Genomic DNA, 25,344 nt, shown 5'->3' with positions numbered 1-25,344 from the left:
CTGAGAAGCTCACAGAGACCGCCATAAGCAACAGTTTAAAAGAATGCCACAGACTAATCAACCAAACTTTTTGGGTTGGTTTCTCTTTTATAGTCTGCAGGCATTAAATGAAAGAAGTCAGTGTTCCAGCAGAGGGAGACAACGTTTCAGAAAAGGCATTGTAGCAAACCAAAAAAGAAATTTTAAGCGCAGCAGAGTAACCAGCTCACATACCTGTTAGCTCAGGTGAGTTTAAAAGGCTGCTGTTGATAACAAGGGCATTTGCTAAATAGATGGTGTGTGTGCAACAATATACTGAAAGGTCAATTATATTGTGCAGCTTATCTCACCACCTGTAGTTATTTAGGTGAAAGCTCCAAAATGCTTGCCTAATATGTCTGTTTATCCAAAAGGAAGTATAGAGGGAGAGCTAGATAGATAGCATTGCATTACATTACATTACATGGCAATGCAATGCACAGTTGCTGAAGTTGAACCAAAATGAGCTTGTCATCTGGCTTCTGCAACTTTTAACATGAAAAATCCAATGAGGAGAAGAAAAGCAAAGCCAAAGAGTCCATCCCAAAATCCGACAAACAAGCAAAATGAACAAAAAGCATTGAATTCAATTCTTTCTGATTTTAGAAACTGCATTAAAGAAGGGGTGCACCGGTCCTGGAGATACTGCAATACCAGGTCAATGCGTGGAGTGGACAGAGCAAGCTCTTTTTCCATCTCCCTGTTCTAAAAATCCATTTAATATATGGTCCCCAGATAGGGGACGTATCAGATATTAAACTGATAAGAACAGATACTACACTTGATCTTAGCCAAAAGGCCGAGAAGCGATAACCAGAATTGGTTTCCGACTACGGTGCCACCCAAGGATTCTGAAAAGTCCATTTGTGGAGATGGCCACCTGGACTCCCGTTAAGAAGACATGCTGTCAACCTCTAGATCCCTCACATGCCTGCACTTTTCGGCTTGCTGCTGCTGCAATCCACGCGTTTTAGATCTGCATAACTCCACCTCTTTTAGCACAGTACCCTCAACCCCCGGCTGTTCCCACCCGCCTCAACACCGTTGGAAGGGAGGAGAACCAATTAAGGCGGGGGGGGGGGGGTGGAACGAGCAGCTGTCTACCCTTAGCAGGAGGGTTGCTGATTAATTACCTCTCCTGCTGCTGCTGCTGCTGGCTGTCCAGCAGCAGACTGAAGGTGGCTGCTGCTGTGCGCAGGTATATAAAGGCTCAGAGCCTATTATGACACGCGCTGCCAGCGTTCCATTGCCACATTCCGTCTACTGCAGGCGGGATACCTGGATGGCTGAATGTCACTGAGAAGCTCACAGAGACCGCCATAAGCAACAGTTTAAAAGAATGCCACAGACTAATCAACCAAACTTTTTGGGTTGGTTTCTCTTTTATAGTCTGCAGGCATTAAATGAAAGAAGTCAGTGTTCCAGCAGAGGGAGACAACGTTTCAGAAAAGGCATTGTAGCAAACCAAAAAAGAAATTTTAAGCGCAGCAGAGTAACCAGCTCACATACCTGTTAGCTCAGGTGAGTTTAAAAGGCTGCTGTTGATAACAAGGGCATTTGCTAAATAGATGGTGTGTGTGCAACAATATACTGAAAGGTCAATTATATTGTGCAGCTTATCTCACCACCTGTAGTTATTTAGGTGAAAGCTCCAAAATGCTTGCCTAATATGTCTGTTTATCCAAAAGGAAGTATAGAGGGAGAGCTAGATAGATAGCATTGCATTACATTACATTACATGGCAATGCAATGCACAGTTGCTGAAGTTGAACCAAAATGAGCTTGTCATCTGGCTTCTGCAACTTTTAACATGAAAAATCCAATGAGGAGAAGAAAAGCAAAGCCAAAGAGTCCATCCCAAAATCCGACAAACAAGCAAAATGAACAAAAAGCATTGAATTCAATTCTTTCTGATTTTAGAAACTGCATTAAAGAAGGGGTGCACCGGTCCTGGAGATACTGCAATACCAGGTCAATGCGTGCAGTGGACAGAGCAAGCTCTTTTTCCATCTCCCTGTTCTAAAAATCCATTTAATATATGGTCCCCAGATAGGGGACGTATCAGATATTAAACTGATAAGAACAGATACTACACTTGATCTTAGCAAAAAGGCCGAGAAGCGATAACCAGAATTGGTTTCCGACTACGGTGCCACCCAAGGATTCTGAAAAGTCCATTTGTGGAGATGGCCACCTGGACTCCCGTTAAGAAGACATGCTGTCAACCTCTAGATCCCTCACATGCCTGCACTTTTCGGCTTGCTGCTGCTGCAATCCACGCGTTTTAGATCTGCATAACTCCACCTCTTTTAGCACAGTACCCTCAACCCCCGGCTGTTCCCACCCGCCTCAACACCGTTGGAAGGGAGGAGAACCAATTAAGGCGGGGGGGGGGGTGGAACGAGCAGCTGTCTACCCTTAGCAGGAGGGTTGCTGATTAATTACCTCTCCTGCTGCTGCTGCTGCTGGCTGTCCAGCAGCAGACTGAAGGTGGCTGCTGCTGTGCGCAGGTATATAAAGGCTCAGAGCCTATTATGACACGCGCAGCCAGCGTTCCATTGCCACATTCCGTCTACTGCAGGCGGGATACCTGGATGGCTGAATGTCACTGAGAAGCTCACAGAGACCGCCATAAGCAACAGTTTAAAAGAATGCCACAGACTAATCAACCAAACTTTTTGGGTTGGTTTCTCTTTTATAGTCTGCAGGCATTAAATGAAAGAAGTCAGTGTTCCAGCAGAGGGAGACAACGTTTCAGAAAAGGCATTGTAGCAAACCAAAAAAGAAATTTTAAGTGCAGCAGAGTAACCAGCTCACATACCTGTTAGCTCAGGTGAGTTTAAAAGGCTGCTGTTGATAACAAGGGCATTTGCTAAATAGATGGTGTGTGTGCAACAATATACTGAAAGGTCAATTATATTGTGCAGCTTATCTCACCACCTGTAGTTATTTAGGTGAAAGCTCCAAAATGCTTGCCTAATATGTCTGTTTATCCAAAAGGAAGTATAGAGGGAGAGCTAGATAGATAGCATTGCATTACATTACATTACATGGCAATGCAATGCACAGTTGCTGAAGTTGAACCAAAATGAGCTTGTCATCTGGCTTCTGCAACTTTTAACATGAAAAATCCAATGAGGAGAAGAAAAGCAAAGCCAAAGAGTCCATCCCAAAATCCGACAAACAAGCAAAATGAACAAAAAGCATTGAATTCAATTCTTTCTGATTTTAGAAACTGCATTAAATAAGGGGTGCACCGGTCCTGGAGATACTGCAATACCAGGTCAATGCGTGGAGTGGACAGAGCAAGCTCTTTTTCCATCTCCCTGTTCTAAAAATCCATTTAATATATGGTCCCCAGATAGGGGACGTATCAGATATTAAACTGATAAGAACAGATACTACACTTGATCTTAGCCAAAAGGCCGAGAAGCGATAACCAGAATTGGTTTCCGACTACGGTGCCACCCAAGGATTCTGAAAAGTCCATTTGTGGAGATGGCCACCTGGACTCCCGTTAAGAAGACATGCTGTCAACCTCTAGATCCCTCACATGCCTGCACTTTTCGGCTTGCTGCTGCTGCAATCCACGCGTTTTAGATCTGCATAACTCCACCTTTTTTAGCACAGTACCCTCAACCCCCGGCTGTTCCCACCCGCCTCAACACCGTTGGAAGGGAGGAGAACCAATTAAGGCGGGGGGGGGGGGGTGGAACGAGCAGCTGTCTACCCTTAGCAGGAGGCTTGCTGATTAATTACCTCTCCTGCTGCTGCTGCTGCTGGCTGTCCAGCAGCAGACTGAAGGTGGCTGCTGCTGTGCGCAGGTATATAAAGGCTCAGAGCCTATTATGACACGCGCAGCCAGCGTTCCATTGCCACATTCCGTCTACTGCAGGCGGGATACCTGGATGGCTGAATGTCACTGAGAAGCTCACAGAGACCGCCATAAGCAACAGTTTAAAAGAATGCCACAGACTAATCAACCAAACTTTTTGGGTTGGTTTCTCTTTTATAGTCTGCAGGCATTAAATGAAAGAAGTCAGTGTTCCAGCAGAGGGAGACAACGTTTCAGAAAAGGCATTGTAGCAAACCAAAAAAGAAATTTTAAGTGCAGCAGAGTAACCAGCTCACATACCTGTTAGCTCAGGTGAGTTTAAAAGGCTGCTGTTGATAACAAGGGCATTTGCTAAATAGATGGTGTGTGTGCAACAATATACTGAAAGGTCAATTATATTGTGCAGCTTATCTCACCACCTGTAGTTATTTAGGTGAAAGCTCCAAAATGCTTGCCTAATATGTCTGTTTATCCAAAAGGAAGTATAGAGGGAGAGCTAGATAGATAGCATTGCATTACATTACATTACATGGCAATGCAATGCACAGTTGCTGAAGTTGAACCAAAATGAGCTTGTCATCTGGCTTCTGCAACTTTTAACATGAAAAATCCAATGAGGAGAAGAAAAGCAAAGCCAAAGAGTCCATCCCAAAATCCGACAAACAAGCAAAATGAACAAAAAGCATTGAATTCAATTCTTTCTGATTTTAGAAACTGCATTAAAGAAGGGGTGCACCGGTCCTGGAGATACTGCAATACCAGGTCAATGCGTGGAGTGGACAGAGCAAGCACTTTTTCCATCTCCCTGTTCTAAAAATCCATTTAATATATGGTCCCCAGATAGGGGACGTATCAGATATTAAACTGATAAGAACAGATACTACACTTGATCTTAGCCAAAAGGCCGAGAAGCGATAACCAGAATTGGTTTCCGACTACGGTGCCACCCAAGGATTCTGAAAAGTCCATTTGTGGAGATGGCCACCTGGACTCCCGTTAAGAAGACATGCTGTCAACCTCTAGATCCCTCACATGCCTGCACTTTTCGGCTTGCTGCTGCTGCAATCCACGCGTTTTAGATCTGCATAACTCCACCTCTTTTAGCACAGTACCCTCAACCCCCGGCTGTTCCCACCCGCCTCAACACCGTTGGAAGGGAGGAGAACCAATTAAGGCGGGGGGGGGGGGGGTGGAACGAGCAGCTGTCTACCCTTAGCAGGAGGGTTGCTGATTAATTACCTCTCCTGCTGCTGCTGCTGCTGGCTGTCCAGCAGCAGACTGAAGGTGGCTGCTGCTGTGCGCAGGTATATAAAGGCTCAGAGCCTATTATGACACGCGCAGCCAGCGTTCCATTGCCACATTCCGTCTACTGCAGGCGGGATACCTGGATGGCTGAATGTCACTGAGAAGCTCACAGAGACCGCCATAAGCAACAGTTTAAAAGAATGCCACAGACTAATCAACCAAACTTTTTGGGTTGGTTTCTCTTTTATAGTCTGCAGGCATTAAATGAAAGAAGTCAGTGTTCCAGCAGAGGGAGACAACGTTTCAGAAAAGGCATTGTAGCAAACCAAAAAAGAAATTTTAAGCGCAGCAGAGTAACCAGCTCACATACCTGTTAGCTCAGGTGAGTTTAAAAGGCTGCTGTTGATAACAAGGGCATTTGCTAAATAGATGGTGTGTGTGCAACAATATACTGAAAGGTCAATTATATTGTGCAGCTTATCTCACCACCTGTAGTTATTTAGGTGAAAGCTCCAAAATGCTTGCCTAATATGTCTGTTTATCCAAAAGGAAGTATAGAGGGAGAGCTAGATAGATAGCATTGCATTACATTACATTACATGGCAATGCAATGCACAGTTGCTGAAGTTGAACCAAAATGAGCTTGTCATCTGGCTTCTGCAACTTTTAACATGAAAAATCCAATGAGGAGAAGAAAAGCAAAGCCAAAGAGTCCATCCCAAAATCCGACAAACAAGCAAAATGAACAAAAAGCATTGAATTCAATTCTTTCTGATTTTAGAAACTGCATTAAAGAAGGGGTGCACCGGTCCTGGAGATACTGCAATACCAGGTCAATGCGTGGAGTGGACAGAGCAAGCTCTTTTTCCATCTCCCTGTTCTAAAAATCCATTTAATATATGGTCCCCAGATAGGGGACGTATCAGATATTAAACTGATAAGAACAGATACTACACTTGATCTTAGCCAAAAGGCCGAGAAGCGATAACCAGAATTGGTTTCCGACTACGGTGCCACCCAAGGATTCTGAAAAGTCCATTTGTGGAGATGGCCACCTGGACTCCCGTTAAGAAGACATGCTGTCAACCTCTAGATCCCTCACATGCCTGCACTTTTCGGCTTGCTGCTGCTGCAATCCACGCGTTTTAGATCTGCATAACTCCACCTCTTTTAGCACAGTACCCTCAACCCCCGGCTGTTCCCACCCGCCTCAACACCGTTGGAAGGGAGGAGAACCAATTAAGGCGGGGGGGGGGGGGTGGAACGAGCAGCTGTCTACCCTTAGCAGGAGGGTTGCTGATTAATTACCTCTCCTGCTGCTGCTGCTGCTGGCTGTCCAGCAGCAGACTGAAGGTGGCTGCTGCTGTGCGCAGGTATATAAAGGCTCAGAGCCTATTATGACACGCGCTGCCAGCGTTCCATTGCCACATTCCGTCTACTGCAGGCGGGATACCTGGATGGCTGAATGTCACTGAGAAGCTCACAGAGACCGCCATAAGCAACAGTTTAAAAGAATGCCACAGACTAATCAACCAAACTTTTTGGGTTGGTTTCTCTTTTATAGTCTGCAGGCATTAAATGAAAGAAGTCAGTGTTCCAGCAGAGGGAGACAACGTTTCAGAAAAGGCATTGTAGCAAACCAAAAAAGAAATTTTAAGCGCAGCAGAGTAACCAGCTCACATACCTGTTAGCTCAGGTGAGTTTAAAAGGCTGCTGTTGATAACAAGGGCATTTGCTAAATAGATGGTGTGTGTGCAACAATATACTGAAAGGTCAATTATATTGTGCAGCTTATCTCACCACCTGTAGTTATTTAGGTGAAAGCTCCAAAATGCTTGCCTAATATGTCTGTTTATCCAAAAGGAAGTATAGAGGGAGAGCTAGATAGATAGCATTGCATTACATTACATTACATGGCAATGCAATGCACAGTTGCTGAAGTTGAACCAAAATGAGCTTGTCATCTGGCTTCTGCAACTTTTAACATGAAAAATCCAATGAGGAGAAGAAAAGCAAAGCCAAAGAGTCCATCCCAAAATCCGACAAACAAGCAAAATGAACAAAAAGCATTGAATTCAATTCTTTCTGATTTTAGAAACTGCATTAAAGAAGGGGTGCACCGGTCCTGGAGATACTGCAATACCAGGTCAATGCGTGCAGTGGACAGAGCAAGCTCTTTTTCCATCTCCCTGTTCTAAAAATCCATTTAATATATGGTCCCCAGATAGGGGACGTATCAGATATTAAACTGATAAGAACAGATACTACACTTGATCTTAGCAAAAAGGCCGAGAAGCGATAACCAGAATTGGTTTCCGACTACGGTGCCACCCAAGGATTCTGAAAAGTCCATTTGTGGAGATGGCCACCTGGACTCCCGTTAAGAAGACATGCTGTCAACCTCTAGATCCCTCACATGCCTGCACTTTTCGGCTTGCTGCTGCTGCAATCCACGCGTTTTAGATCTGCATAACTCCACCTCTTTTAGCACAGTACCCTCAACCCCCGGCTGTTCCCACCCGCCTCAACACCGTTGGAAGGGAGGAGAACCAATTAAGGCGGGGGGGGGGTGGAACGAGCAGCTGTCTACCCTTAGCAGGAGGGTTGCTGATTAATTACCTCTCCTGCTGCTGCTGCTGCTGGCTGTCCAGCAGCAGACTGAAGGTGGCTGCTGCTGTGCGCAGGTATATAAAGGCTCAGAGCCTATTATGACACGCGCAGCCAGCGTTCCATTGCCACATTCCGTCTACTGCAGGCGGGATACCTGGATGGCTGAATGTCACTGAGAAGCTCACAGAGACCGCCATAAGCAACAGTTTAAAAGAATGCCACAGACTAATCAACCAAACTTTTTGGGTTGGTTTCTCTTTTATAGTCTGCAGGCATTAAATTAAAGAAGTCAGTGTTCCAGCAGAGGGAGACAACGTTTCAGAAAAGGCATTGTAGCAAACCAAAAAAGAAATTTTAAGTGCAGCAGAGTAACCAGCTCACATACCTGTTAGCTCAGGTGAGTTTAAAAGGCTGCTGTTGATAACAAGGGCATTTGCTAAATAGATGGTGTGTGTGCAACAATATACTGAAAGGTCAATTATATTGTGCAGCTTATCTCACCACCTGTAGTTATTTAGGTGAAAGCTCCAAAATGCTTGCCTAATATGTCTGTTTATCCAAAAGGAAGTATAGAGGGAGAGCTAGATAGATAGCATTGCATTACATTACATTACATGGCAATGCAATGCACAGTTGCTGAAGTTGAACCAAAATGAGCTTGTCATCTGGCTTCTGCAACTTTTAACATGAAAAATCCAATGAGGAGAAGAAAAGCAAAGCCAAAGAGTCCATCCCAAAATCCGACAAACAAGCAAAATGAACAAAAAGCATTGAATTCAATTCTTTCTGATTTTAGAAACTGCATTAAAGAAGGGGTGCACCGGTCCTGGAGATACTGCAATACCAGGTCAATGCGTGGAGTGGACAGAGCAAGCTCTTTTTCCATCTCCCTGTTCTAAAAATCCATTTAATATATGGTCCCCAGATAGGGGACGTATCAGATATTAAACTGATAAGAACAGATACTACACTTGATCTTAGCCAAAAGGCCGAGAAGCGATAACCAGAATTGGTTTCCGACTACGGTGCCACCCAAGGATTCTGAAAAGTCCATTTGTGGAGATGGCCACCTGGACTCCCGTTAAGAAGACATGCTGTCAACCTCTAGATCCCTCACATGCCTGCACTTTTCGGCTTGCTGCTGCTGCAATCCACGCGTTTTAGATCTGCATAACTCCACCTTTTTTAGCACAGTACCCTCAACCCCCGGCTGTTCCCACCCGCCTCAACACCGTTGGAAGGGAGGAGAACCAATTAAGGCGGGGGGGGGGGGGTGGAACGAGCAGCTGTCTACCCTTAGCAGGAGGCTTGCTGATTAATTACCTCTCCTGCTGCTGCTGCTGCTGGCTGTCCAGCAGCAGACTGAAGGTGGCTGCTGCTGTGCGCAGGTATATAAAGGCTCAGAGCCTATTATGACACGCGCAGCCAGCGTTCCATTGCCACATTCCGTCTACTGCAGGCGGGATACCTGGATGGCTGAATGTCACTGAGAAGCTCACAGAGACCGCCATAAGCAACAGTTTAAAAGAATGCCACAGACTAATCAACCAAACTTTTTGGGTTGGTTTCTCTTTTATAGTCTGCAGGCATTAAATGAAAGAAGTCAGTGTTCCAGCAGAGGGAGACAACGTTTCAGAAAAGGCATTGTAGCAAACCAAAAAAGAAATTTTAAGCGCAGCAGAGTAACCAGCTCACATACCTGTTAGCTCAGGTGAGTTTAAAAGGCTGCTGTTGATAACAAGGGCATTTGCTAAATAGATGGTGTGTGTGCAACAATATACTGAAAGGTCAATTATATTGTGCAGCTTATCTCACCACCTGTAGTTATTTAGGTGAAAGCTCCAAAATGCTTGCCTAATATGTCTGTTTATCCAAAAGGAAGTATAGAGGGAGAGCTAGATAGATAGCATTGCATTACATTACATTACATGGCAATGCAATGCACAGTTGCTGAAGTTGAACCAAAATGAGCTTGTCATCTGGCTTCTGCAACTTTTAACATGAAAAATCCAATGAGGAGAAGAAAAGCAAAGCCAAAGAGTCCATCCCAAAATCCGACAAACAAGCAAAATGAACAAAAAGCATTGAATTCAATTCTTTCTGATTTTAGAAACTGCATTAAAGAAGGGGTGCACCGGTCCTGGAGATACTGCAATACCAGGTCAATGCGTGGAGTGGACAGAGCAAGCTCTTTTTCCATCTCCCTGTTCTAAAAATCCATTTAATATATGGTCCCCAGATAGGGGACGTATCAGATATTAAACTGATAAGAACAGATACTACACTTGATCTTAGCCAAAAGGCCGAGAAGCGATAACCAGAATTGGTTTCCGACTACGGTGCCACCCAAGGATTCTGAAAAGTCCATTTGTGGAGATGGCCACCTGGACTCCCGTTAAGAAGACATGCTGTCAACCTCTAGATCCCTCACATGCCTGCACTTTTCGGCTTGCTGCTGCTGCAATCCACGCGTTTTAGATCTGCATAACTCCACCTCTTTTAGCACAGTACCCTCAACCCCCGGCTGTTCCCACCCGCCTCAACACCGTTGGAAGGGAGGAGAACCAATTAAGGCGGGGGGGGGGGTGGCACGAGCAGCTGTCTACCCTTAGCAGGAGGGTTGCTGATTAATTACCTCTCCTGCTGCTGCTGCTGCTGGCTGTCCAGCAGCAGACTGAAGGTGGCTGCTGCTGTGCGCAGGTATATAAAGGCTCAGAGCCTATTATGACACGCGCAGCCAGCGTTCCATTGCCACATTCCGTCTACTGCAGGCGGGATACCTGGATGGCTGAATGTCACTGAGAAGCTCACAGAGACCGCCATAAGCAACAGTTTAAAAGAATGCCACAGACTAATCAACCAAACTTTTTGGGTTGGTTTCTCTTTTATAGTCTGCAGGCATTAAATGAAAGAAGTCAGTGTTCCAGCAGAGGGAGACAACGTTTCAGAAAAGGCATTGTAGCAAACCAAAAAAGAAATTTTAAGCGCAGCAGAGTAACCAGCTCACATACCTGTTAGCTCAGGTGAGTTTAAAAGGCTGCTGTTGATAACAAGGGCATTTGCTAAATAGATGGTGTGTGTGCAACAATATACTGAAAGGTCAATTATATTGTGCAGCTTATCTCACCACCTGTAGTTATTTAGGTGAAAGCTCCAAAATGCTTGCCTAATATGTCTGTTTATCCAAAAGGAAGTATAGAGGGAGAGCTAGATAGATAGCATTGCATTACATTACATTACATGGCAATGCAATGCACAGTTGCTGAAGTTGAACCAAAATGAGCTTGTCATCTGGCTTCTGCAACTTTTAACATGAAAAATCCAATGAGGAGAAGAAAAGCAAAGCCAAAGAGTCCATCCCAAAATCCGACAAACAAGCAAAATGAACAAAAAGCATTGAATTCAATTCTTTCTGATTTTAGAAACTGCATTAAAGAAGGGGTGCACCGGTCCTGGAGATACTGCAATACCAGGTCAATGCGTGGAGTGGACAGAGCAAGCTCTTTTTCCATCTCCCTGTTCTAAAAATCCATTTAATATATGGTCCCCAGATAGGGGACGTATCAGATATTAAACTGATAAGAACAGATACTACACTTGAGCTTAGCCAAAAGGCCGAGAAGCGATAACCAGAATTGGTTTCCGACTACGGTGCCACCCAAGGATTCTGAAAAGTCCATTTGTGGAGATGGCCACCTGGACTCCCGTTAAGAAGACATGCTGTCAACCTCTAGATCCCTCACATGCCTGCACTTTTCGGCTTGCTGCTGCTGCAATCCACGCGTTTTAGATCTGCATAACTCCACCTCTTTTAGCACAGTACCCTCAACCCCCGGCTGTTCCCACCCGCCTCAACACCGTTGGAAGGGAGGAGAACCAATTAAGGCGGGGGGGGGGGTGGAACGAGCAGCTGTCTACCCTTAGCAGGAGGGTTGCTGATTAATTACCTCTCCTGCTGCTGCTGCTGCTGGCTGTCCAGCAGCAGACTGAAGGTGGCTGCTGCTGTGCGCAGGTATATAAAGGCTCAGAGCCTATTATGACACGCGCAGCCAGCGTTCCATTGCCACATTCCGTCTACTGCAGGCGGGATACCTGGATGGCTGAATGTCACTGAGAAGCTCACAGAGACCGCCATAAGCAACAGTTTAAAAGAATGCCACAGACTAATCAACCAAACTTTTTGGGTTGGTTTCTCTTTTATAGTCTGCAGGCATTAAATGAAAGAAGTCAGTGTTCCAGCAGAGGGAGACAACGTTTCAGAAAAGGCATTGTAGCAAACCAAAAAAGAAATTTTAAGCGCAGCAGAGTAACCAGCTCACATACCTGTTAGCTCAGGTGAGTTTAAAAGGCTGCTGTTGATAACAAGGGCATTTGCTAAATAGATGGTGTGTGTGCAACAATATACTGAAAGGTCAATTATATTGTGCAGCTTATCTCACCACCTGTAGTTATTTAGGTGAAAGCTCCAAAATGCTTGCCTAATATGTCTGTTTATCCAAAAGGAAGTATAGAGGGAGAGCTAGATAGATAGCATTGCATTACATTACATTACATGGCAATGCAATGCACAGTTGCTGAAGTTGAACCAAAATGAGCTTGTCATCTGGCTTCTGCAACTTTTAACATGAAAAATCCAATGAGGAGAAGAAAAGCAAAGCCAAAGAGTCCATCCCAAAATCCGACAAACAAGCAAAATGAACAAAAAGCATTGAATTCAATTCTTTCTGATTTTAGAAACTGCATTAAAGAAGGGGTGCACCGGTCCTGGAGATACTGCAATACCAGGTCAATGCGTGGAGTGGAAAGAGCAAGCTCTTTTTCCATCTCCCTGTTCTAAAAATCCATTTAATATATGGTCCCCAGATAGGGGACGTATCAGATATTAAACTGATAAGAACAGATACTACACTTGAGCTTAGCCAAAAGGCCGAGAAGCGATAACCAGAATTGGTTTCCGACTACGGTGCCACCCAAGGATTCTGAAAAGTCCATTTGTGGAGATGGCCACCTGGACTCCCGTTAAGAAGACATGCTGTCAACCTCTAGATCCCTCACATGCCTGCACTTTTCGGCTTGCTGCTGCTGCAATCCACGCGTTTTAGATCTGCATAACTCCACCTCTTTTAGCACAGTACCCTCAACCCCCGGCTGTTCCCACCCGCCTCAACACCGTTGGAAGGGAGGAGAACCAATTAAGGCGGGGGGGGGGTGGAACGAGCAGCTGTCTACCCTTAGCAGGAGGGTTGCTGATTAATTACCTCTCCTGCTGCTGCTGCTGCTGGCTGTCCAGCAGCAGACTGAAGGTGGCTGCTGCTGTGCGCAGGTATATAAAGGCTCAGAGCCTATTATGACACGCGCAGCCAGCGTTCCATTGCCACATTCCGTCTACTGCAGGCGGGATACCTGGATGGCTGAATGTCACTGAGAAGCTCACAGAGACCGCCATAAGCAACAGTTTAAAAGAATGCCACAGACTAATCAACCAAACTTTTTGGGTTGGTTTCTCTTTTATAGTCTGCAGGCATTAAATGAAAGAAGTCAGTGTTCCAGCAGAGGGAGACAACGTTTCAGAAAAGGCATTGTAGCAAACCAAAAAAGAAATTTTAGGCGCAGCAGAGTAACCAGCTCACATACCTGTTAGCTCAGGTGAGTTTAAAAGGCTGCTGTTGATAACAAGGGCATTTGCTAAATAGATGGTGTGTGTGCAACAATATACTGAAAGGTCAATTATATTGTGCAGCTTATCTCACCACCTGTAGTTATTTAGGTGAAAGCTCCAAAATGCTTGCCTAATATGTCTGTTTATCCAAAAGGAAGTATAGAGGGAGAGCTAGATAGATAGCATTGCATTACATTACATTACATGGCAATGCAATGCACAGTTGCTGAAGTTGAACCAAAATGAGCTTGTCATCTGGCTTCTGCAACTTTTAACATGAAAAATCCAATGAGGAGAAGAAAAGCAAAGCCAAAGAGTCCATCCCAAAATCCGACAAACAAGCAAAATGAACAAAAAGCATTGAATTCAATTCTTTCTGATTTTAGAAACTGCATTAAAGAAGGGGTGCACCGGTCCTGGAGATACTGCAATACCAGGTCAATGCGTGGAGTGGAAAGAGCAAGCTCTTTTTCCATCTCCCTGTTCTAAAAATCCATTTAATATATGGTCCCCAGATAGGGGACGTATCAGATATTAAACTGATAAGAACAGATACTACACTTGAGCTTAGCCAAAAGGCCGAGAAGCGATAACCAGAATTGGTTTCCGACTACGGTGCCACCCAAGGATTCTGAAAAGTCCATTTGTGGAGATGGCCACCTGGACTCCCGTTAAGAAGACATGCTGTCAACCTCTAGATCCCTCACATGCCTGCACTTTTCGGCTTGCTGCTGCTGCAATCCACGCGTTTTAGATCTGCATAACTCCACCTCTTTTAGCACAGTACCCTCAACCCCCGGCTGTTCCCACCCGCCTCAACACCGTTGGAAGGGAGGAGAACCAATTAAGGCGGGGGGGGGGGTGGAACGAGCAGCTGTCTACCCTTAGCAGGAGGGTTGCTGATTAATTACCTCTCCTGCTGCTGCTGCTGCTGGCTGTCCAGCAGCAGACTGAAGGTGGCTGCTGCTGTGCGCAGGTATATAAAGGCTCAGAGCCTATTATGACACGCGCAGCCAGCGTTCCATTGCCACATTCCGTCTACTGCAGGCGGGATACCTGGATGGCTGAATGTCACTGAGAAGCTCACAGAGACCGCCATAAGCAACAGTTTAAAAGAATGCCACAGACTAATCAACCAAACTTTTTGGGTTGGTTTCTCTTTTATAGTCTGCAGGCATTAAATGAAAGAAGTCAGTGTTCCAGCAGAGGGAGACAACGTTTCAGAAAAGGCATTGTAGCAAACCAAAAAAGAAATTTTAAGCGCAGCAGAGTAACCAGCTCACATACCTCTTAGCTCAGGTGAGTTTAAAAGGCTGCTGTTGATAACAAGGGCATTTGCTAAATAGATGGTGTGTGTGCAACAATATACTGAAAGGTCAATTATATTGTGCAGCTTATCTCACCACCTGTAGTTATTTAGGTGAAAGCTCCAAAATGCTTGCCTAATATGTCTGTTTATCCAAAAGGAAGTATAGAGGGAGAGCTAGATAGATAGCATTGCATTACATTACATTACATGGCAATGCAATGCACAGTTGCTGAAGTTGAACCAAAATGAGCTTGTCATCTGGCTTCTGCAACTTTTAACATGAAAAATCCAATGAGGAGAAGAAAAGCAAAGCCAAAGAGTCCATCCCAAAATCCGACAAACAAGCAAAATGAACAAAAAGCATTGAATTCAATTCTTTCTGATTTTAGAAACTGCATTAAAGAAGGGGTGCACCGGTCCTGGAGATACTGCAATACCAGGTCAATGCGTGGAGTGGACAGAGCAAGCTCTTTTTCCATCTCCCTGTTCTAAAAATCCATTTAATATATGGTCCCCAGATAGAGGACGTATCAGATATTAAACTGATAAGAACAGATACTACACTGGATCTTAGCCAAAAGGCCGAGAAGCGATAACCAGAATTGGTTTCCGACTACGGTGCCACCCAAGGATTCTGAAAAGTCCATTTGTGGAGATGGCCACCTGGACTCCCGTTAAGAAGACATGCTGTCAACCTCTAGATCCCTCACATGCCTGCACTTTTCGGCTTGCTGCTGCTGCAATCCACGCGTTTTAGATCTGCATAACTCCACCTCTTTTAGCACAGTACCCTCAACCCCCGGCTGTTCCCACCCGCCTCAACACCGTTGGAAGGGAGGAGAACCAATTAAGGCGGGGGGGGGGGTGGAACGAGCAGCTGTCTACCCTTAGCAGGAGGGTTGCTGATTAATTACCTCTCCTGCTGCTGCTGCTGCTGGCTGTCCAGCAGCAGACTGAAGGTGGCTGCTGCTGTGCGCAGGTATATAAAGGCTCAGAGCCTATTATGACACGCGCAGCCAGCGTTCCATTGCCACATTCCGTCTACTGCAGGCGGGATACCTGGATGGCTGAATGTCACTGAGAAGCTCACAGAGACCGCCATAAGCAACAGTTTAAAAGAATGCCACAGACTAATCAACAAAACTTTTTGGGTTGGTTTCTCTTTTATAGTCTGCAGGCATTAAATGAAAGAAGTCAGTGTTCCAGCAGAGGGAGACAACGTTTCAGAAAAGGCATTGTAGCAAACCAAAAAAGAAATTTTAAGCGCAGCAGAGTAACCAGCTCACATACCTGTTAGCTCAGGTGAGTTTAAAAGGCTGCTGTTGATAACAAGGGCATTTGCTAAATAGATGGTGTGTGTGCAACAATATACTGAAAGGTCAATTATATTGTGCAGCTTATCTCACCACCTGTAGTTATTTAGGTGAAAGCTCCAAAATGCTTGCCTAATATGTCTGTTTATCCAAAAGGAAGTATAGAGGGAGAGCTAGATAGATAGCATTGCATTACATTACATTACATGGCAATGCAATGCACAGTTGCTGAAGTTGAACCAAAATGAGCTTGTCATCTGGCTTCTGCAACTTTTAACATGAAAAATCCAATGAGGAGAAGAAAAGCAAAGCCAAAGAGTCCATCCCAAAATCCGACAAACAAGCAAAATGAACAAAAAGCATTGAATTCAATTCTTTCTGATTTTAGAAACTGCATTAAAGAAGGGGTGCACCGGTCCTGGAGATACTGCAATACCAGGTCAATGCGTGGAGTGGACAGAGCAAGCTCTTTTTCCATCTCCCTGTTCTAAAAATCCATTTAATATATGGTCCCCAGATAGGGGACGTATCAGATATTAAACTGATAAGAACAGATACTACACTTGATCTTAGCCAAAAGGCCGAGAAGCGATAACCAGAATTGGTTTCCGACTACGGTGCCACCCAAGGATTCTGAAAAGTCCATTTGTGGAGATGGCCACCTGGACTCCCGTTAAGAAGACATGCTGTCAACCTCTAGATCCCTCACATGCCTGCACTTTTCGGCTTGCTGCTGCTGCAATCCACGCGTTTTAGATCTGCATAACTCCACCTCTTTTAGCACAGTACCCTCAACCCCCGGCTGTTCCCACCCGCCTCAACACCGTTGGAAGGGAGGAGAACCAATTAAGGCGGGGGGGGGGGGTGGAACGAGCAGCTGTCTACCCTTAGCAGGAGGGTTGCTGATTAATTACCTTTCCTGCTGCTGCTGCTGCTGGCTGTCCAGCAGCAGACTGAAGGTGGCTGCTGCTGTGCGCAGGTATATAAAGGCTCAGAGCCTATTATGACACGCGCAGCCAGCGTTCCATTGCCACATTCCGTCTACTGCAGGCGGGATACCTGGATGGCTGAATGTCACTGAGAAGCTCACAGAGACCGCCATAAGCAACAGTTTAAAAGAATGCCACAGACTAATCAACCAAACTTTTTGGGTTGGTTTCTCTTTTATAGTCTGCAGGCATTAAATGAAAGAAGTCAGTGTTCCAGCAGAGGGAGACAACGTTTCAGAAAAGGCATTGTAGCAAACCAAAAAAGAAATTTTAAGCGCAGCAGAGTAACCAGCTCACATACCTGTTAGCTCAGGTGAGTTTAAAAGGCTGCTGTTGATAACAAGGGCATTTGCTAAATAGATGGTGTGTGTGCAACAATATACTGAAAGGTCAATTATATTGTGCAGCTTATCTCACCACCTGTAGTTATTTAGGTGAAAGCTCCAAAATGCTTGCCTAATATGTCTGTTTATCCAAAAGGAAGTATAGAGGGAGAGCTAGATAGATAGCATTGCATTACATTACATTACATGGCAATGCAATGCACAGTTGCTGAAGTTGAACCAAAATGAGCTTGTCATCTGGCTTCTGCAACTTTTAACATGAAAAATCCAATGAGGAGAAGAAAAGCAAAGCCAAAGAGTCCATCCCAAAATCCGACAAACAAGCAAAATGAACAAAAAGCATTGAATTCAATTCTTTCTGATTTTAGAAACTGCATTAAAGAAGGGGTGCACCGGTCCTGGAGATACTGCAATACCAGGTCAATGCGTGGAGTGGACAGAGCAAGCTCTTTTTCCATCTCCCTGTTCTAAAAATCCATTTAATATATGGTCCCCAGATAGGGGACGTATCAGATATTAAACTGATAAGAACAGATACTACACTTGATCTTAGCCAAAAGGCCGAGAAGCGATAACCAGAATTGGTTTCCGACTACGGTGCCACCCAAGGATTCTGAAAAGTCCATTTGTGGAGATGGCCACCTGGACTCCCGTTAAGAAGACATGCTGTCAACCTCTAGATCCCTCACATGCCTGCACTTTTCGGCTTGCTGCTGCTGCAATCCACGCGTTTTAGATCTGCATAACTCCACCTCTTTTAGCACAGTACCCTCAACCCCCGGCTGTTCCCACCCGCCTCAACACCGTTGGAAGGGAGGAGAACCAATTAAGGCGGGGGGGGGGGGTGGAACGAGCAGCTGTCTACCCTTAGCAGGAGGGTTGCTGATTAATTACCTCTCCTGCTGCTGCTGCTGCTGGCTGTCCAGCAGCAGACTGAAGGTGGCTGCTGCTGTGCGCAGGTATATAAAGGCTCAGAGCCTATTATGACACGCGCAGCCAGCGTTCCATTGCCACATTCCGTCTACTGCAGGCGGGATACCTGGATGGCTGAATGTCACTGAGAAGCTCACAGAGACCGCCATAAGCAACAGTTTAAAAGAATGCCACAGACTAATCAACCAAACTTTTTGGGTTGGTTTCTCTTTTATAGTCTGCAGGCATTAAATGAAAGAAGTCAGTGTTCCAGCAGAGGGAGACAACGTTTCAGAAAAGGCATTGTAGCAAACCAAAAAAGAAATTTTAAGCGCAGCAGAGTAACCAGCTCACATACCTGTTAGCTCAGGTGAGTTTAAAAGGCTGCTGTTGATAACAAGGGCATTTGCTAAATAGATGGTGTGTGTGCAACAATATACTGAAAGGTCAATTATATTGTGCAGCTTATCTCACCACCTGTAGTTATTTAGGTGAAAGCTCCAAAATGCTTGCCTAATATGTCTGTTTATCCAAAAGGAAGTATAGAGGGAGAGCTAGATAGATAGCATTGCATTACATTACATTACATGGCAATGCAATGCACAGTTGCTGAAGTTGAACCAAAATGAGCTTGTCATCTGGCTTCTGCAACTTTTAACATGAAAAATCCAATGAGGAGAAGAAAAGCAAAGCCAAAGAGTCCATCCCAAAATCCGACAAACAAGCAAAATGAACAAAAAGCATTGAATTCAATTCTTTCTGATTTTAGAAACTGCATTAACGAAGGGGTGCACCGGTCCTGGAGATACTGCAATACCAGGTCAATGCGTGGAGTGGACAGAGCAAGCTCTTTTTCCATCACCCTGTTCTAAAAATCCATTTAATATATGGTCCCCAGATAGGGGACGTATCAGATATTAAACTGATAAGAACAGATACTACACTTGATCTTAGCCAAAAGGCCGAGAAGCGATAACCAGAATTGGTTTCCGACTACGGTGCCACCCAAGGATTCTGAAAAGTCCATTTGTGGAGATGGCCACCTGGACTCCCGTTAAGAAGACATGCTGTCAACCTCTAGATCCCTCACATGCCTGCACTTTTCGGCTTGCTGCTGCTGCAATCCACGCATTTTAGATCTGCATAACTCCACCTCTTTTAGCACAGTACCATCAACCCCCGGCTGTTCCCACCCGCCTCAACACCGTTGGAAGGGAGGAGAACCAATTAAGGCGGGGGGGGGGGGTGGAACGAGCAGCTGTCTACCCTTAGCAGGAGGGTTGCTGATTAATTACCTCTCCTGCTGCTGCTGCTGCTGGCTGTCCAGCAGCAGACTGAAGGTGGCTGCTGCAGTGCGCAGGTATATAAAGGCTCAGAGCCTATTATGACACGCGCAGCCAGCGTTCCATTGCCACATTCCGTCTACTGCAGGCGGGATACCTGGATGGCTGAATGTCACTGAGAAGCTCACAGAGACCGCCATAAGCAACAGTTTAAAAGAATGCCACAGACTAATCAACCAAACTTTTTGGGTTGGTTTCTCTTTTATAGTCTGCAGGCATTAAATGAAAGAAGTCAGTGTTCCAGCAGAGGGAGACAACGTTTCAGAAAAGGCATTGTAGCAAACCAAAAAAGAAATTTTAAGCGCTGCAGAGTAACCAGCTCACATACCTGTTAGCTCAGGTGAGTTTAAAAGGCTGCTGTTGATAACAAGGGCATTTGCTAAATAGATGGTGTGTGTGCAACAATATACTGAAAGGTCAATTATATTGTGCAGCTTATCTCACCACCTGTAGTTATTTAGGTGAAAGCTCCAAAATGCTTGCCTAATATGTCTGTTTATCCAAAAGGAAGTATAGAGGGAGAGCTAGATAGATAGCATTGCATTACATTACATTACATGGCAATGCAATGCACAGTTGCTGAAGTTGAACCAAAATGAGCTTGTCATCTGGCTTCTGCAACTTTTAACATGAAAAATCCAATGAGGAGAAGAAAAGCAAAGCCAAAGAGTCCATCCCAAAATCCGACAAACAAGCAAAATGAACAAAAAGCATTGAATTCAATTCTTTCTGATTTTAGAAACTGCATTAAAGAAGGGGTGCACCGGTCCTGGAGATACTGCAATACCAGGTCAATGCGTGGAGTGGACAGAGCAAGCTCTTTTTCCATCTCCCTGTTCTAAAAATCCATTTAATATATGGTCCCCAGATAGGGGACGTATCAGATATTAAACTGATAAGAACAGATACTACACTTGATCTTAGCCAAAAGGCCGAGAAGCGATAACCAGAATTGGTTTCCGACTACGGTGCCACCCAAGGATTCTGAAAAGTCCATTTGTGGAGATGGCCACCTGGACTCCCGTTAAGAAGACATGCTGTCAACCTCTAGATCCCTCACATGCCTGCACTTTTCGGCTTGCTGCTGCTGCAATCCACGCGTTTTAGATCTGCATAACTCCACCTCTTTTAGCACAGTACCCTCAACCCCCGGCTGTTCCCACCTGCCTCAACACCGTTGGAAGGGAGGAGAACCAATTAAGGTGGGGGGGGGGGTGGAACGAGCAGCTGTCTACCCTTAGCAGGAGGGTTGCTGATTAATTACCTCTCCTGCTGCTGCTGCTGCTGGCTGTCCAGCAGCAGACTGAAGGTGGCTGCTGCTGTGCGCAGGTATATAAAGGCTCAGAGCCTTTTATGACACGCGCAGCCAGCGTTCCATTGCCACATTCCGTCTACTGCAGGCGGGATACCTGGATGGCTGAATGTCACTGAGAAGCTCACAGAGACCGCCATAAGCAACAGTTTAAAAGAATGCCACAGACTAATCAACCAAACTTTTTGGGTTGGTTTCTCTTTTATAGTCTGCAGGCATTAAATGAAAGAAGTCAGTGTTCCAGCAGAGGGAGACAACGTTTCAGAAAAGGCATTGTAGCAAACCAAAAAAGAAATTTTAAGCGCAGCAGAGTAACCAGCTCACATACCTGTTAGCTCAGGTGAGTTTAAAAGGCTGCTGTTGATAACAAGGGCATTTGCTAAATAGATGGTGTGTGTGCAACAATATACTGAAAGGTCAATTATATTGTGCAGCTTATCTCACCACCTGTAGTTATTTAGGTGAAAGCTCCAAAATGCTTGCCTAATATGTCTGTTTATCCAAAAGGAAGTATAGAGGGAGAGCTAGATAGATAGCATTGCATTACATTACATTACATGGCAATGCAATGCACAGTTGCTGAAGTTGAACCAAAATGAGCTTGTCATCTGGCTTCTGCAACTTTTAACATGAAAAATCCAATGAGGAGAAGAAAAGCAAAGCCAAAGAGTCCATCCCAAAATCCGACAAACAAGCAAAATGAACAAAAAGCATTGAATTCAATTCTTTCTGATTTTAGAAACTGCATTAAAGAAGGGGTGCACCGGTCCTGGAGATACTGCAATACCAGGTCAATGCGTGGAGTGGACAGAGCAAGCTCTTTTTCCATCTCCCTGTTCTAAAAATCCATTTAATATATGGTCCCCAGATAGGGGACGTATCAGATATTAAACTGATAAGAACAGATACTACACTTGATCTTAGCCAAAAGGCCGAGAAGCGATAACCAGAATTGGTTTCCGACTACGGTGCCACCCAAGGATTCTGAAAAGTCCATTTGTGGAGATGGCCACCTGGACTCCCGTTAAGAAGACATGCTGTCAACCTCTAGATCCCTCACATGCCTGCACTTTTCGGCTTGCTGCTGCTGCAATCCACGCGTTTTAGATCTGCATAACTCCACCTCTTTTAGCACAGTACCCTCAACCCCCGGCTGTTCCCACCCGCCTCAACACCGTTGGAAGGGAGGAGAACCAATTAAGGCGGGGGGGGGGGTGGAACGAGCAGCTGTCTACCCTTAGCAGGAGGGTTGCTGATTAATTACCTCTCCTGCTGCTGCTGCTGCTGGCTGTCCAGCAGCAGACTGAAGGTGGCTGCTGCTGTGCGCAGGTATATAAAGGCTCAGAGCCTATTATGACACGCGCAGCCAGCGTTCCATTGCCACATTCCGTCTACTGCAGGCGGGATACCTGGATGGCTGAATGTCACTGAGAAGCTCACAGAGACCGCCATAAGCAACAGTTTAAAAGAATGCCACAGACTAATCAACCAAACTTTTTGGGTTGGTTTCTCTTTTATAGTCTGCAGGCATTAAATGAAAGAAGTCAGTGTTCCAGCAGAGGGAGACAACGTTTCAGAAAAGGCATTGTAGCAAACCAAAAAAGAAATTTTAAGCGCAGCAGAGTAACCAGCTCACATACCTGTTAGCTCAGGTGAGTTTAAAAGGCTGCTGTTGATAACAAGGGCATTTGCTAAATAGATGGTGTGTGTGCAACAATATACTGAAAGGTCAATTATATTGTGCAGCTTATCTCACCACCTGTAGTTATTTAGGTGAAAGCTCCAAAATGCTTGCCTAATATGTCTGTTTATCCAAAAGGAAGTATAGAGGGAGAGCTAGATAGATAGCATTGCATTACATTACATTACATGGCAATGCAATGCACAGTTGCTGAAGTTGAACCAAAATGAGCTTGTCATCTGGCTTCTGCAACTTTTAACATGAAAAATCCAATGAGGAGAAGAAAAGCAAAGCCAAAGAGTCCATCCCAAAATCCGACAAACAAGCAAAATGAACAAAAAGCATTGAATTCAATTCTTTCTGATTTTAGAAATTGCATTAAATAAGGGGTGCACCGGTCCTGGAGATACTGCAATACCAGGTCAATGCGTGGAGTGGACAGAGCAAGCTCTTTTTCCATCTCCCTGTTCTAAAAATCCATTTAATATATGGTCCCCAGATAGGGGACGTATCAGATATTAAACTGATAAGAACAGATACTACACTTGATCTTAGCCAAAAGGCCGAGAAGCGATAACCAGAATTGGTTTCCGACTACGGTGCCACCCAAGGATTCTGAAAAGTCCATTTGTGGAGATGGCCACCTGGACTCCCGTTAAGAAGACATGCTGTCAACCTCTAGATCCCTCACATGCCTGCACTTTTCGGCTTGCTGCTGCTGCAATCCACGCGTTTTAGATCTGCATAACTCCACCTCTTTTAGCACAGTACCCTCAACCCCCGGCTGTTCCCACCCGCCTCAACACCGTTGGAAGGGAGGAGAACCAATTAAGGCGGGGGGGGGGTGGAACGAGCAGCTGTCTACCCTTAGCAGGAGGGTTGCTGATTAATTACCTCTCCTGCTGCTGCTGCTGCTGGCTGTCCAGCAGCAGACTGAAGGTGGCTGCTGCTGTGCGCAGGTATATAAAGGCTCAGAGCCTATTATGACACGCGCAGCCAGCGTTCCATTGCCACATTCCGTCTACTGCAGGCGGGATACCTGGATGGCTGAATGTCACTGAGAAGCTCACAGAGACCGCCATAAGCAACAGTTTAAAAGAATGCCACAGACTAATCAACCAAACTTTTTGGGTTGGTTTCTCTTTTATAGTCTGCAGGCATTAAATGAAAGAAGTCAGTGTTCCAGCAGAGGGAGACAACGTTTCAGAAAAGGCATTGTAGCAAACCAAAAAAGAAATTTTAAGCGCAGCAGAGTAACCAGCTCACATACCTGTTAGCTCAGGTGAGTTTAAAAGGCTGCTGTTGATAACAAGGGCATTTGCTAAATAGATGGTGTGTGTGCAACAATATACTGAAAGGTCAATTATATTGTGCAGCTTATCTCACCACCTGTAGTTATTTAGGTGAAAGCTCCAAAATGCTTGCCTAATATGTCTGTTTATCCAAAAGGAAGTATAGAGGGAGAGCTAGATAGATAGCATTGCATTACATTACATTACATGGCAATGCAATGCACAGTTGCTGAAGTTGAACCAAAATGAGCTTGTCATCTGGCTTCTGCAACTTTTAACATGAAAAATCCAATGAGGAGAAGAAAAGCAAAGCCAAAGAGTCCATCCCAAAATCCGACAAACAAGCAAAATGAACAAAAAGCATTGAATTCAATTCTTTCTGATTTTAGAAATTGCATTAAATAAGGGGTGCACCGGTCCTGGAGATACTGCAATACCAGGTCAATGCGTGGAGTGGACAGAGCAAGCTCTTTTTCCATCTCCCTGTTCTAAAAATCCATTTAATATATGGTCCCCAGATAGGGGACGTATCAGATATTAAACTGATAAGAACAGATACTACACTTGATCTTAGCCAAAAGGCCGAGAAGCGATAACCAGAATTGGTTTCCGACTACGGTGCCACCCAAGGATTCTGAAAAGTCCATTTGTGGAGATGGCCACCTGGACTCCCGTTAAGAAGACATGCTGTCAACCTCTAGATCCCTCACATGCCTGCACTTTTCGGCTTGCTGCTGCTGCAATCCACGCGTTTTAGATCTGCATAACTCCACCTCTTTTAGCACAGTACCCTCAACCCCCGGCTGTTCCCACCCGCCTCAACACCGTTGGAAGGGAGGAGAACCAATTAAGGCAGGGGGGGGGTGGAACGAGCAGCTGTCTACCCTTAGCAGGAGGGTTGCTGATTAATTACCTCTCCTGCTGCTGCTGCTGCTGGCTGTCCAGCAGCAGACTGAAGGTGGCTGCTGCTGTGCGCAGGTATATAAAGGCTCAGAGCCTATTATGACACGCGCAGCCAGCGTTCCATTGCCACATTCCGTCTACTGCAGGCGGGATACCTGGATGGCTGAATGTCACTGAGAAGCTCACAGAGACCGCCATAAGCAACAGTTTAAAAGAATGCCACAGACTAATCAACCAAACTTTTTGGGTTGGTTTCTCTTTTATAGTCTGCAGGCATTAAATGAAAGAAGTCAGTGTTCCAGCAGAGGGAGACAACGTTTCAGAAAAGGCATTGTAGCAAACCAAAAAAGAAATTTTAAGCGCAGCAGAGTAACCAGCTCACATACCTGTTAGCTCAGGTGAGTTTAAAAGGCTGCTGTTGATAACAAGGGCATTTGCTAAATAGATGGTGTGTGTGCAACAATATACTGAAAGGTCAATTATATTGTGCAGCTTATCTCACCACCTGTAGTTATTTAGGTGAAAGCTCCAAAATGCTTGCCTAATATGTCTGTTTATCCAAAAGGAAGTATAGAGGGA

The 25,344-nt window shown here is 45.1% G+C and overlaps 19 non-coding genes across 19 annotated transcripts; all 19 read right to left on the bottom strand.

Moving 5' to 3' along the window:
• Positions 1-638: 638 nt before the first annotated feature.
• Positions 639-829, bottom strand: LOC141199310 (U2 spliceosomal RNA). The gene has a single exon (XR_012271065.1). It is a non-coding gene; the product is annotated as a U2 spliceosomal RNA (small nuclear RNA).
• Positions 830-1,952: 1,123 nt separating this feature from the next.
• Positions 1,953-2,143, bottom strand: LOC141200779 (U2 spliceosomal RNA). Its single transcript, XR_012272489.1, has one exon. It is a non-coding gene; the product is annotated as a U2 spliceosomal RNA (small nuclear RNA).
• A 1,121-nt stretch (positions 2,144-3,264) lies between these two features.
• On the bottom strand, positions 3,265-3,455 carry LOC141199309 (U2 spliceosomal RNA). Its single transcript, XR_012271064.1, has one exon. It is a non-coding gene; the product is annotated as a U2 spliceosomal RNA (small nuclear RNA).
• A 1,123-nt stretch (positions 3,456-4,578) lies between these two features.
• Positions 4,579-4,769, bottom strand: LOC141200495 (U2 spliceosomal RNA). The gene has a single exon (XR_012272215.1). It is a non-coding gene; the product is annotated as a U2 spliceosomal RNA (small nuclear RNA).
• Positions 4,770-5,893: 1,124 nt separating this feature from the next.
• On the bottom strand, positions 5,894-6,084 carry LOC141199308 (U2 spliceosomal RNA). The gene has a single exon (XR_012271063.1). It is a non-coding gene; the product is annotated as a U2 spliceosomal RNA (small nuclear RNA).
• A 1,123-nt stretch (positions 6,085-7,207) lies between these two features.
• LOC141200778 (U2 spliceosomal RNA) lies at positions 7,208-7,398 on the bottom strand. Its single transcript, XR_012272488.1, has one exon. It is a non-coding gene; the product is annotated as a U2 spliceosomal RNA (small nuclear RNA).
• A 1,120-nt stretch (positions 7,399-8,518) lies between these two features.
• LOC141199307 (U2 spliceosomal RNA) lies at positions 8,519-8,709 on the bottom strand. Its single transcript, XR_012271062.1, has one exon. It is a non-coding gene; the product is annotated as a U2 spliceosomal RNA (small nuclear RNA).
• Positions 8,710-9,832: 1,123 nt separating this feature from the next.
• LOC141199306 (U2 spliceosomal RNA) lies at positions 9,833-10,023 on the bottom strand. The gene has a single exon (XR_012271061.1). It is a non-coding gene; the product is annotated as a U2 spliceosomal RNA (small nuclear RNA).
• Positions 10,024-11,144: 1,121 nt separating this feature from the next.
• On the bottom strand, positions 11,145-11,335 carry LOC141200760 (U2 spliceosomal RNA). Its single transcript, XR_012272471.1, has one exon. It is a non-coding gene; the product is annotated as a U2 spliceosomal RNA (small nuclear RNA).
• A 1,121-nt stretch (positions 11,336-12,456) lies between these two features.
• Positions 12,457-12,647, bottom strand: LOC141200752 (U2 spliceosomal RNA). Its single transcript, XR_012272463.1, has one exon. It is a non-coding gene; the product is annotated as a U2 spliceosomal RNA (small nuclear RNA).
• Positions 12,648-13,767: 1,120 nt separating this feature from the next.
• On the bottom strand, positions 13,768-13,958 carry LOC141200750 (U2 spliceosomal RNA). The gene has a single exon (XR_012272461.1). It is a non-coding gene; the product is annotated as a U2 spliceosomal RNA (small nuclear RNA).
• A 1,121-nt stretch (positions 13,959-15,079) lies between these two features.
• Positions 15,080-15,270, bottom strand: LOC141200638 (U2 spliceosomal RNA). Its single transcript, XR_012272352.1, has one exon. It is a non-coding gene; the product is annotated as a U2 spliceosomal RNA (small nuclear RNA).
• A 1,121-nt stretch (positions 15,271-16,391) lies between these two features.
• LOC141199305 (U2 spliceosomal RNA) lies at positions 16,392-16,582 on the bottom strand. The gene has a single exon (XR_012271060.1). It is a non-coding gene; the product is annotated as a U2 spliceosomal RNA (small nuclear RNA).
• A 1,122-nt stretch (positions 16,583-17,704) lies between these two features.
• Positions 17,705-17,895, bottom strand: LOC141199304 (U2 spliceosomal RNA). Its single transcript, XR_012271059.1, has one exon. It is a non-coding gene; the product is annotated as a U2 spliceosomal RNA (small nuclear RNA).
• A 1,122-nt stretch (positions 17,896-19,017) lies between these two features.
• LOC141200464 (U2 spliceosomal RNA) lies at positions 19,018-19,208 on the bottom strand. Its single transcript, XR_012272184.1, has one exon. It is a non-coding gene; the product is annotated as a U2 spliceosomal RNA (small nuclear RNA).
• Positions 19,209-20,330: 1,122 nt separating this feature from the next.
• LOC141199302 (U2 spliceosomal RNA) lies at positions 20,331-20,521 on the bottom strand. The gene has a single exon (XR_012271057.1). It is a non-coding gene; the product is annotated as a U2 spliceosomal RNA (small nuclear RNA).
• A 1,121-nt stretch (positions 20,522-21,642) lies between these two features.
• LOC141199301 (U2 spliceosomal RNA) lies at positions 21,643-21,833 on the bottom strand. Its single transcript, XR_012271056.1, has one exon. It is a non-coding gene; the product is annotated as a U2 spliceosomal RNA (small nuclear RNA).
• Positions 21,834-22,954: 1,121 nt separating this feature from the next.
• Positions 22,955-23,145, bottom strand: LOC141199300 (U2 spliceosomal RNA). The gene has a single exon (XR_012271055.1). It is a non-coding gene; the product is annotated as a U2 spliceosomal RNA (small nuclear RNA).
• Positions 23,146-24,265: 1,120 nt separating this feature from the next.
• On the bottom strand, positions 24,266-24,456 carry LOC141199299 (U2 spliceosomal RNA). The gene has a single exon (XR_012271054.1). It is a non-coding gene; the product is annotated as a U2 spliceosomal RNA (small nuclear RNA).
• Positions 24,457-25,344: the final 888 nt, after the last annotated feature.

The sequence above is a fragment of the Phyllobates terribilis genome, unplaced genomic scaffold, assembly GCF_046119375.1.
Source record: "Phyllobates terribilis strain yellow unplaced genomic scaffold, ASM4611937v1 Scaffold_108__1_contigs__length_5656254, whole genome shotgun sequence".
In the NCBI taxonomy this organism is placed as follows: domain Eukaryota; kingdom Metazoa; phylum Chordata; class Amphibia; order Anura; family Dendrobatidae; genus Phyllobates; species Phyllobates terribilis.
The sequence above is the reverse complement of the archived record's forward strand: the minus strand, read 5'-3'. Positions and strand labels throughout refer to the sequence as shown.